General features: G+C 42.9%; 1 long non-coding RNA gene across 1 annotated transcript in view; it reads left to right on the top strand.

The window, feature by feature from the left end:
* The window catches only part of LOC135112017 (uncharacterized), a 181,504-nt gene that overhangs the window by 93,699 nt on the left and 76,226 nt on the right, over positions 1–11,579 (top strand). Inside the window, exon 2 of the long non-coding RNA XR_010273996.1 lies at positions 5,433–5,503. This is a non-coding gene — a long non-coding RNA (uncharacterized LOC135112017). The remainder of the gene's footprint in view (positions 1–5,432; positions 5,504–11,579) is intronic.

Raw genomic sequence — 11,579 nt, 5'->3', positions numbered from 1 at the left:
TATCATCATCATCGTTTTTATCATTATTTTACTCTGTGGCCTTCACTTTTCTTCCCTCTTTTTCTCTTTAAACTCCTTCCTCTCATTCATTCTCACTTGGCTGAACGGAAACAACCTTTTCACGCTAAACGCAAGAGGAGATGAGGCTCTCTCTCTCTCTCTCTCTCTCTCTCTCTCTCTCTCTCTCTCTCTCTCTCTCTCTCTCTCTCTCTCTCTCTCTGCTATAGTTGTGAAGACATAAATTTACGTCACTAGTTTAAAAGACCCAGAAGAGGAGGAGGAAGGGGAAGAGGAGGAGGAGGAGGAGGAGGCGAGGAGGAGGAAGGGAAACGGGAAGGGGAAGAGGAGGCGAGGAGGAGTCAAGAAGGTGTAGTGAAGGTCTTGGTCAAGGTGTGTAAATCTTTGCGTCACAACACTCGGCGGGGCTTCATTCCGGCCCCGCCCCGAGGCTTGGCTGGCTGGCTGGCGCGGGGTGGCGTGGGGCTGTTTTTGTCCGCTGTACTCCTGACGCTTCTTGTACTGCTGCTTCCCTTCCCGCTCTCTCTCTCTCTCTCTCTCTCTCTCTCTCTCTCTCTCTCTCTCTCTCTCTCTCTCTCTCTCTCTCTCTCTCTCGCCAGATGTTGGGCTTTTATGGTGGTACTTATGAGAGTATTTTCACTAGCTTTATTATTACTACTACTACCACTACTACTACTACTACTACTGCCGCCACCTCCATATCCCAAGTACTATTGTCATTACTACCACTAACTTTACTTTTATTAAGACTTGTACCCATTTTCTACTTCAATATTTATTTATATAAAACGTTTAAGAATACTGCTACCACTATTAGTACTGATACTTTTACTATACATCACCAGCTACTACTACAACTACTGCTGCTGTTGCTGCTGCTACTGTTGTTGTTGTTGTTGCTGGTGATGGTAATGGTTGTCTTGTGTGTTATCTTATACATCTGTTTGTTTATCTCCCACTCCCTCCCTCCCTCTCTCTCTCTCTCTCTCTCTCTCTCTCTCTCTCTCTCTCTCTCTCTCTCTCTCTCTCTCTCTCTCTCTCTCTCTCTCTCTCTCTGCTACAGCTGCTGTTTATGCTTCTGTTTCTGTGTCTGCCAGTAGTGTTGTTTATAGAAGTACTGGTGGTGTTGCTACTACTGCTATTATTACTACTATTCCTGCTACTCTTACTGAGGTTTCGTGTTATTTCTGGCAGTGGTAAACTCGCTAACATTTCCTTTGTTGTTGTTTCTCGTATTTGGTATTCAGTCTCCTTCTTGATAGCGTTGCTGTATTAGTTCCCGAGGCGAGGCGTGCCCACCCGTTTCCGTGAAGTGAATTATTAACTCCCGCGTGGATTCCCGACACGGCGAGGTAGACACGGGCATGCAGGTACACCGACCGCCTGCCATTTAGGAGCAAACAGCCGCGAGACACCTTGAGATTATACACCATCACACTTTGCTTATAATAATGATGATACGTATTGTGTGAGAGTGGTAATACTGATAATGGTAATAATGCTGCTCTTGTTGTGGTTGTTGTTGTTGTTGTTGTTATTGTTGTTGTTGTTGTTATTGTTGTTGTTGTTGCTACTGCTGTTATTTCTACTTCATTTCTACCTTTACTGTTTTATTTTTATTATTGTGCCTCCTCCTCCTCCTCCTCCTCCTCCTACTATTAGTGTTCATCCTGTTACTGTTACTACTACTACTACTACCACGGTATGAACACTATTTTTATAAATGAATGTAATAATAATAATAATGATAATAATAATAATAATAATAATAATAATAATAATAATAATAATAATAACAACAACGATAACAGCAGCAAATCACCAGTTCTCAAGGTTCGTGCTATAGAGAATATATGCTCGAGGCTACACACACAGACACACACACACACAACACACATACGTACATACATACGTCGGCGCGGGTCAGCACGGGTCAGCGCTGGACTTGTTATCTTGGCAGGAACTGATGGGGCAAACCGTAAAGGCAGCCATGAAAATGTATACTGGCGGGAAACAGGCCCATCTCGCGCGGCGGACGGTCCCCTTTAGGCAACGCGGCACGTAATAGGACAAGGCAGCAGGGGAGGGTTTTGCTGCGGCAGAATTATAGGATTTTATACACTACCTCGCTCCAGTCTGGATAAGCCACAGACACACCTGGAAGACTGGAGGGTGAGGGAGTGAGGGAGTGGGAGAATGAGTGAAGCTGCTGCACGTCGATTTGGGATTGGTGCTTCGAAGTGCTGGTGTAGTTGGGTGAGTAGGTGGGTGGATGGGCGGGTAAGGTTAGGTTAGGGAAAGTACTAGGTGATGTTTATTTGTGGTGGTAGTGGTAGTTGTAATAGTAGTAGTAGTAGTAGTAGTAGTAGTAGTAGTAGTAGTAATGAAACTGGTTCAGGTAGGTAGTGGGTGGGTGAGGTAAGGTTAGGTTAAGAAAAGTACTAGGTGATGCGCACTTTTGGTGGTGGTGGTGGTGGTGGTAGTAGTAGTAATAGTAGTAGTAGTAGTAGTAGTAATAGAAGTAGTAGTAGTAGCAAAAAAAGGAATAAAACTATATAGTATTTCCATATCATCTACTACGGCCTCGAGAAAAAGAAATATCCAATTTGAAAACCATCACAACTCTGTTAAAAAACATTTGCTTCTCCGTTCACCACCACCACCACCACCACGATAACAACCACAAAATTGCCTCGTATAGCCGTCTCCACCACACCACCAGCCACTCACCACCATTCTGCAGATTTAATCATCATTTCGACCGCCACCATCACTCAGATAATCACCACACCGCTACTACCACCATCACCACAACCACTACCACCACCACCACCACCTGATCTCCCAGCACAATCTCCACGGTAATCTCCGGCGGCGCCTCCATCATTATTATGTTTCTCTTCACCTCGTCAGATTCTCCTCCCCTCGCCCGTGAGATTTTGCTTACCGTCCACGCGCGCGAATGCACACACACAGCTCGGACAGTGACTCTTACTCATATTTTTTTCATTCTTCATATATTATTCAAGCGACTGTGTGACCAAATACTCGCCATTGTAATAAAAAAATTACCAGAGAGAGAGAGAGAGAGAGAGAGAGAGAGAGAGAGAGAGAGAGAGAGAGAGAGAGTAGATAGAACGCCACTGCAGATTCGGGAGGGATTGGGAGTGAAAATTGGGGTTTCTGGGGAGGACTGGACATTTGATAAGACTGGGAGGGGAGGGAGTGCTGGGAAGGGTTCAGATCCAGACAGGACGAGCTGGCCGAGGTGTGAAATCGGATTAAACATAGCCAGAAGGAGAGTAGAGGATTGAGTTCCTTAAGAAAATGTTGCTCTTCTTCCTCCCCCTCCCCATCCCGCCTCCTCCTCTTCCTGCTCCTCCTCCTCCTCCTCGCCGGGGTGAACTGGTTATTTCATTGTTGTTGTTGTTGTTGTTGTTGTTGTTGTTGTTGTTGTTTTTACTATTACTACTACTACTACTAATACAACTTCTGATGCTATTATTGTTTTTCAGTTGATCTTGTCGCTTTTTCTTGTCGTATTGTAATTCTTATCATAAAGACTACTACTACTACTACTACTACTACTACTACTACTACTACTACTACTACTACAATTAATCTACATTGCCGTATTCATTTTACTCCCCACTGTTCCTTTCTTTCCATGCTCTCTCGTTCACGTCAGTTATTCGCACCGTGACCGTCCCACTTCCTCTCTCTCTTTCACTTCTATTACACTTATACTAATTTTCATGACCTCGTATCTGTCATTCTTTATAGAGGCATCAATCCACTTCTCCGATACATAACCCAGTACATCATGCCACGCACAGTACACTCACTCTGGCCAACGCAAGCCTTTCATTCACCTAACTCACTCTCATTCACCTATAACTCAACAATCACGTCACTCACACTCACCTTGACAATGCACCTTCTCTTACCTGTGTGACCTATGACGTAAGCTTCCAGGTAGTAGTATTCAGAAGACATTCCAATACCAGCAAGGTCTTATAAGCAAGTCCACCCACTCGCCTGACTCCCCACAGCTGTTCAATAAAGGATTCACGTGGTTCTCCGGTTGTAAGCGTGACTCTTCCATCTCTTTTAATTGGCTTAAAGAGAGAGCACACGACGAAACGCTTTAATTTTTACTGCCAGCCATGCCCCTCCTCCTTGTCCTTACCCCTCCGCTCTCGTGCTGAACAAATGACGCTCTCTTCAAGTGGTGCTCGCTGCCTTGTGTTCTTGGTTTGATTCTTCTTTTGTGTGTGGTGATGGGCTTAGTGTGTTGGTTTTTCTTTTTCCATTTTCTTTTTCTTTTTTTACGTATTTTCGTTTTTTTATGGTTTGGTTTTGTTGTTGTTGTCTTTGGTTGTTTGTTGTTGTTGTTGCTGTTTTAGAGGTCATCACTCTCTACTGTTTGGGTTTGTTATGCTTTTGTTATGTTTGATTTTGGTTCCCTTTTATTCCAGCAAAGGTTTATATTCTATGGGTTTATCCTCTTTCCCTGTAATTACGAGTATATGGGCTAAATTTATCATCCTCCCTCAAGCTATATGTATTCAATCTTTATTTTTTGCAGAGGTTTAATGTTTGTTTTCGTTCTTTTTTTTTCTTCATTGCTTTTAAAACCATTCTCTGGATTTACATTCTTTTTTATATTATAATGAACTTCTACTTAGTGTCAATGTTCCTTTCCACGTATACATAACAATAAAAAAAAGTATCAATAAACACCACCAACATCCCTCTCACTCACAGAAGAAATATAGATGCAATAAAGAAGAAAAAAAAAGCAATAGAAAGAAAAGAGAAAGAGAAAGACAGGCATTTAGATTGAATATTTTTTGGCGTTGTTATATGAGTTATTATTTATTTTTCGCGCCGTGTCTACCTTTTCCTGCGTGCGTGCGTGGCGTGAAGGGACAAAATACCAGGGAGTCAGGGGCGTTACTGTAATCCGCTCCGAGCCTGTTTTGCGCCGTGTTGCTGTTTCCTTTCTTCTCTCTCTCTCTCTCTCTCTCTCTCTCTCTCTCTCTCTCTCTCTCTCTCTCTCTCTCTCTCTCTCTCTCTCTCTCTCGAGTTTCATTTCATATTGATTGAATGAGGAAAAATGCAGACAGGTTTGATTCATTCCGTTGTTGGTGTTAGGTCTCTCTCTCTCTCTCTCTCTCTCTCTCTCTCTCTCTCTCTCTCTCTCTCTCTCTCTCTCTCTCTCTCTCTCTCTCTAACACCCACACACACAATGCGCCCCTTCAAACACAGAACAATAACACAAAACAGTCCTCCTCCTCCTCCTCCTCCTCCTCCTCCTCCTCCTCCTCCTCCTCCTCTTCCTCCTCTTCCTCCTCCTCCTCCTCCTCCCCTTCCCATTCTCTCAATTTCAACTTGACTCATTGACTTTTCAGATCGATGCGTGACACCAGAGGGCCGAAGAGAGACCAGCGGGCGTGTCCTGACCCTCGGCGGGAGGCTCAAGGTTAGAACGCCAATCCCTTGTCATTTTAGTAGTGAGGGTTCGTCGTCTGAAGGCTTGGCTGGGCTGGGCTGGGCTGGGCTGGGCTTGGCTAGTCTGTTCCTGAATGTTTAGCTGGTGAGAAGTAGCTGTGTATTTGCTGTTGTTTGTAGTGTGTGGTTTGAATGTTTTTTTCTATTTTGTTGTGGTAGGGAGACGAGGAGGGGCGGGGGAGGGTTAGAGAGAGAGAGAGAGAGAGAGAGAGAGAGAGAGAGAGAGAGAGAGAGAGAGAGAGAGAGATTGACTGGTAATTTTCCGCCGATCAATCATTCAATCATTCTCTCTCTCTCTCTCTCTCTCTCTCTCTCTCTCTCTCTCTCTCTCTCTCTCTCTCTCTCTCTCTCTCTCTCTCTCTCTCTCTTACCAATATGAAATCCGTAAGGAAAAGAAATAAAACGAAACAAAGACGTATCAGAGAGAGAGAGAGAGAGAGAGAGAGAGAGAGAGAGAGAGAGAGAGAGAGAGAGAGCAAGGAAGATAGCCGCAGATCACTGGTAATACGTACAATGCTCACCACAAATACAAGCAAGCAAAGACACGAGCCACCAAAACGCTTCACTTGCATTCAGATCGCTGGAAATGCGTTGCCTCACTTGCTTGCAATCAAAACGGAACACCAAACACCACGTCGAGGAAGAGTAAAACCGTGTGTGTTCTGTTCTTGTCCTGCCTGTGTGTGGTGGTCCAACTGGAAAGCTTCTGTTATGTTCCTTTTACAGTACAGTGATCAAAGGAGGGAGGGAGTGTGACGAAGATGGGATACGGAGTGTGGTTTGAGAAATTGTGAGTATGGAGTCTGACAAGGAAGGGGTGGGAAGGGAATAGGGAGTGTGATATAGAAGGACTAGGGAGTGCGGCAAAGAAGCGACAGGAATGGAGTCTGAGAAAGAAGAAATGGGAAGGGAGTTTGGTAAAGAAATGGGAAGGGAGTTTGGCAAAGGAATGGTAAGAGAGATTAGGACAATTTTTCTTCTTACTTCTCCCTAGTATTTCTTTTTTTCTTTTTCTTTAACTTAATACTACATGACATTTTCACCTGATTAACACATTTCCCCTCCTGACAGTTTTCTTTCTTCTCTGTTTAGTTAATCATGAATCTAATATAACATGACCTCACCTGACCTAATGAATCGAGAGAGGGATGTGAGAAAAAGCGTATAACAATGATGTAAATGGATAGAATGATGGAAAGAAGACAAATATGTAGATAAAATAATGCAATCAATTAATAGAAACAGGGAAGAAATTATAGATTGAGAAAACATAAAATTAAAAAGAATTCTGGATGAATTAATAAGTGGAATAGATATTTACTCACATATCTCATACTCGCAGGTAAAGTAAGCAAACGTCACCCGGATCTTACCTGGAAAAAGAGAGAAAAAAACAATGAGTAACGAATGTGTATAATGGTTTTTGTTACATAAGTAAAGTGATATTTATGTGTAACGTTGACGAATAAGAGTGAAAACAAGAGTAGATAATAATGAAGGACCGAGTGGAGTAATGGAGAACTTGATAAGATAATAGAAGGAATTGGTAGAAATAGGGAGGAAAATAGAGTGATGGGAAAAGTAAATAAAAGAAATGGAAAAGGGATAAAAGGCACAGCACCACGCGAGGCCATTCAGGGAGAGTCACATGGCGCTCTTACTGAATACCCAACAACAAAAATGAGGTTCAAACTTTCCATAACTTCCAAGATTACACTCGGGGCAAACTCGTGGGCAGAGAGGACTTGTTGTTAATGCAAGTTAATTAAGTTGGAAATTACTCGAGGTCATGAGATTTTTAGCATTTACCAGGTATTTTTGAGGTCGTGACGCTCCGTGTTAAGCATAAGTGGTAATAAAGGTACACAGGTGAAGGGTTTGTTACCTGTGAGATGAGAGACAACGAGATGACCGCTAACTAGAGTAATTATCTCCCGCGCGAGTTGTTGTGTTCGTAATGACGTGAAAGTTTAGCTGCTCGGTTCTTTAATTACTTAATACCACACCAGTTGTCCTGTCAGCCTGAGCCAGTTTGCGTGTTTCGTTGCTTTTCTGTTTTTTTTTTTTTATGGTGGAGTTTGATGTTTTATTTATTTATTTATTTCTTTTTATTTTCTTTATATTAATATGCTGAAGTCGCCGCGGTAAATTTAAGTCTAAGCCATTTTTCTGTAAGGTGAATTTCTGTGATTTGATTTGATTTTTTTTTTTTTTCCCCCTTTTTGTGCGGCGTCGTTTAATCCTGTTGATGTGGCGCTTTTTAATCAAACACACACACACACACACACACACACACACACACACACACACACACACACACACACACTCTCACTCACTCACTCACTCACTCACACATTTGACTTACTTTCTATTTATCATTTCTTTTTTTTTTCACGCACATCCTGATTCACCGGATTTTCACGGGGCTCTTTAAACAAACACAAACGAACACCAAAGAAAAACAAAGCAGCAGCATACCTTTTGGCCCTTACGAGGATGTGAAGAGCTACACCATCCAATAAACAAACCGCATCCGAAACAGCAGGAGTGAACCGGTGTCTCGAGCGTGTTCCGAGTCCCGAGTCCCTTCATGCTAGCGACGTATTGACCTCTCCGTCAGGCAGGTCACGGCAGGTCACGGCAGAATATCCCTTTTTGTCTGACGGTGGCAAGACAGTGGCAGGGAAACCGTGATTGCGTTTATTATTATTTATTTGTGTCTTTATCCTCATTTTTCTCTAGAGTTGTCTTTATTTTCTCCTCCTCCTCCTCCTCTTCCTCTTCCTGCGGTTTATCTTCGTTTTCGTCCTCCGTATCTTTCCTTCTTTATTTCTCCTACTTTTTATTCTTTTCGTTCCTCGTATCTTTCTTTTTTTCATTATTTTTATTGTCATTTTTGTGTTTTGTTAATTTCCTCTTCTTCCTTTTTATAATGGTGTTCGTCTTTCCTTTTTTTTTTTTTTTTTTTGTTTTTTTATTCCTCCTCCTCTTCCTCCTCCTCCTTCTCCTCCTCCTCCTCCTCCTCCTCCTCCTCCTCCTCCTTGGCAACAGCTCATTAATCCGGCTACTTCGTGAGTCTGTCGTAAACATCTGCTCGCCGCTGGACAGGAAGCCAGGTACTGCGTGTCAGGGGGTCTTTCAATCACACGAGACGCAAAGAAATAACGAAACATACCCAGAAGGAAAAAGGAAACATACCTGGAAAGAAAAAATAAATAAAATATGTTAACTTTACTTCGTGTTTCACCAATTCGTAGTGATATAGAAAAAAAAAATAAAGGATAAAATTAACGTACTTTTTTGGCCTTTTGAAAGATTATGAAAGGGGAAAGAAAAAATATAACATACGTCTTAAAAAAAAATGTTTCGGGAAATTTATGGGAAAAAGTACAGTAATTATGTAAGAGGAAAGAATATGGCACCCAAATAAGTTAATTTTCCAGCCAGTTTCCCCTGATGGAGCATTACCAAAGACAAAAGGGGAAAAAATCACGAGAAAGTGGATTATAAAGGTGGAATATCCGCTCCACACACCCTCTGAGGCTCCTCCACCCCTTCACTCCCCTCTCTTCCACCTCACCCTTCCCCTCACCTGTTCCCCTCACCTTCATTTGTACCCATCACCTGCAGTTTGTCATCCATATTTCCCCTCATCAATTTTGACTCCCTGTGCTTGTCCCTTATTCTTCCACTCACCTTGTCCCCCTTCCCCTCACCTTGTTTCCTTACCTGTGTTTCCCTTTCCTGCTCCTCTCATCTGTTACCCCTTCACCTTAACTTATGTACTTCGTTTGTCTTATCTAATTTCTCTTATCTTATTTACGTAACTTTATTCCCCTCACCTGTATTCGCCTCACCTAACCTACCTCTCGTCAAATCCCCATTCAGTTCCTCTCATTCCTCAGCTAACCCTTCACTTACATTTCCTCTCTTTATTTATCTCGTCTTTAACTTAACTACCTTCATATTCCCCTCAGCTATCCCCTCACTACTTCCATACACCATTACCGCATCATTCCTCTTCATTCCCCCTCATTCCTCATTCACTATCCCTATACTTGCCTTCCTTCCCTCTTTATTCCCTCTTATTCTGTATCTATCCTATTCACTGGTAGTTCACTGGTAATACTAAATAGATACACTGATAGTTCTTTTGGTGTCAATTCAGTTTTCTCAATTACCTCAACTAACCCTAATATACCCATCACCTATCCCATCACACTTCCATTATACCTCTACCTCATCACATGCTTACCCCTTCATCTATCCGCTCATTCCCCCTTCACCTATTCCCATTCTCGGCCATCTCTGTGGAGTTTGTGCATGTTTATAAGATAGGTGCGCCCCATACGGCCCTCACCTGCCTCACCTGGCCTCGTAATGAGCGTGGCGCCGCGGTCTACCTGTCGTTATGGAGGTGATCCGCCTTTGATGTCCTCAGGTGGGAGGAGGGAGAGGGAGAGGTGAAAGTGAGGGGCATGGGGAGAGAGAAGCATGGGGAGGGAGATTATGGGTCGGTACGGAGTGATGAAAAGGTACAGGGAGGGAGAAAAGGAAGAGAAATATGCATGCGGGAATTAGATTAACTGAGGGAAGATTGAAATGGTAAAAGTAAAAGACGGAAGAATGAGAGTATAGAAGAATCTGACAAGGGAATAAGATAAAATAGAAAGAAATGAGAAAAATGCCAGTGAAAGACGAAAGAAGAGAAAAAAAATTATGGGAAACGAGAATAAGGCGAATAAAAGATAATGGAGAAAAGGGAATGAGAGAGAGAGAGAGAGAGAGAGAGAGAGAGAGAGAGAGAGAGAGAGAGAGAGAGAGAGAGAGAGAGAAATAATAACGAAAGAAGGAAAGAATGATAATGGAAAAGATGGAGAGCGGAATGAATGGGGAAAAGGACGAACGGAAGGAAAGGAGGGAGGGAGAGAGAGGGAGTGGGAGAGGGAGCATCGTTCATCATTCCGCGACGTCACACAAACATTATTGACGAGGTTCTCCCCAGATTAAGCAGGTAAATGGCCCAAAAAAAGCCATTGCAGGCACTACCAGAGAGTAAAAAGAGGAAAAAAATGAAGTCTGGGCGTTAAAGAATGTCCGTGACCTCCCCGTGACCCCGCAGTGACCCTGGTGACGTCACGCGGATCAGCTGCAGTGGGGATTAAGCGATCAGGCACAGCGATCCGTCCTCCTCTGCTCCCTGTGTCAAACTAAGCGTTGCATCCCTGAGCGGTGTCCTTATATAGATGCGGTTGGGTGTTGTTGTTCTGCATTTCTATTTTTGTTACGGATTTTGAATGTTTATAGATTGTTTTTCTCTTAATTTTCTATTCACAGTCTAACTAAGATTGTTTTCTCTTTTCACTGTCTTACTATCTTTTTTTTTCTATTCACAATCTTGTTTTTTTTTTTTTCTATTCTCAGTCTTCGGGTTCACTATAGGGACGGTCACGCTCAAGCAAAGTCCAGTCACATATTATTACATGCATTCCAGTGGGGACCGTGAGCGCCAGTGTGAAGGCTTCCATTGAAATGCATGTAATATTATGTGACTGGACCGTGAGCGCACCGTGACTTGAGTGTGACCGTCCCCATGGTGTGCAGCGGCCCTTAGAAGTTGAGTAATCTAATGTTCTCACCTCTTCTAATCTAGTGAGAGACTCCCTACCAAGCCTGACAAGTGATAGATTCTTACCAGACCAGAGGAAGTCGCTAAGACACATTGGAACGAGGGGGCGTATGTTGATCTCGACTGTCCGAATCGTTCTCATTCTGCACTTAGAGGGAAAAGAATATAGTACCGCTGAATTATCTATGGATTTGTTAGGACTCATTCTTTATTCCATCAAGTTTCGTTACGATTCTCCAAGTCTGTATTCCTACTTTTGATAAGGCTTGTCTCGCACTTCAGGTAAAAAAGAGGGTCATGTTTAGTTGCATATGGATAAGCCAGCAGAGATTTTTGTGTGTGTTAGGTTTTATTTTGGTTCCGTAAATCTTTTGTCCCATTTCACAAGTACAAGTCCTCATTGCGATATGCAAAAATT

The sequence above is a fragment of the Scylla paramamosain genome, chromosome 23, assembly GCF_035594125.1.
Source record: "Scylla paramamosain isolate STU-SP2022 chromosome 23, ASM3559412v1, whole genome shotgun sequence".
Taxonomy (NCBI): Eukaryota; Metazoa; Arthropoda; class Malacostraca; order Decapoda; family Portunidae; genus Scylla; species Scylla paramamosain.
This window is presented reverse-complemented; position numbering and strand designations above follow the sequence as displayed.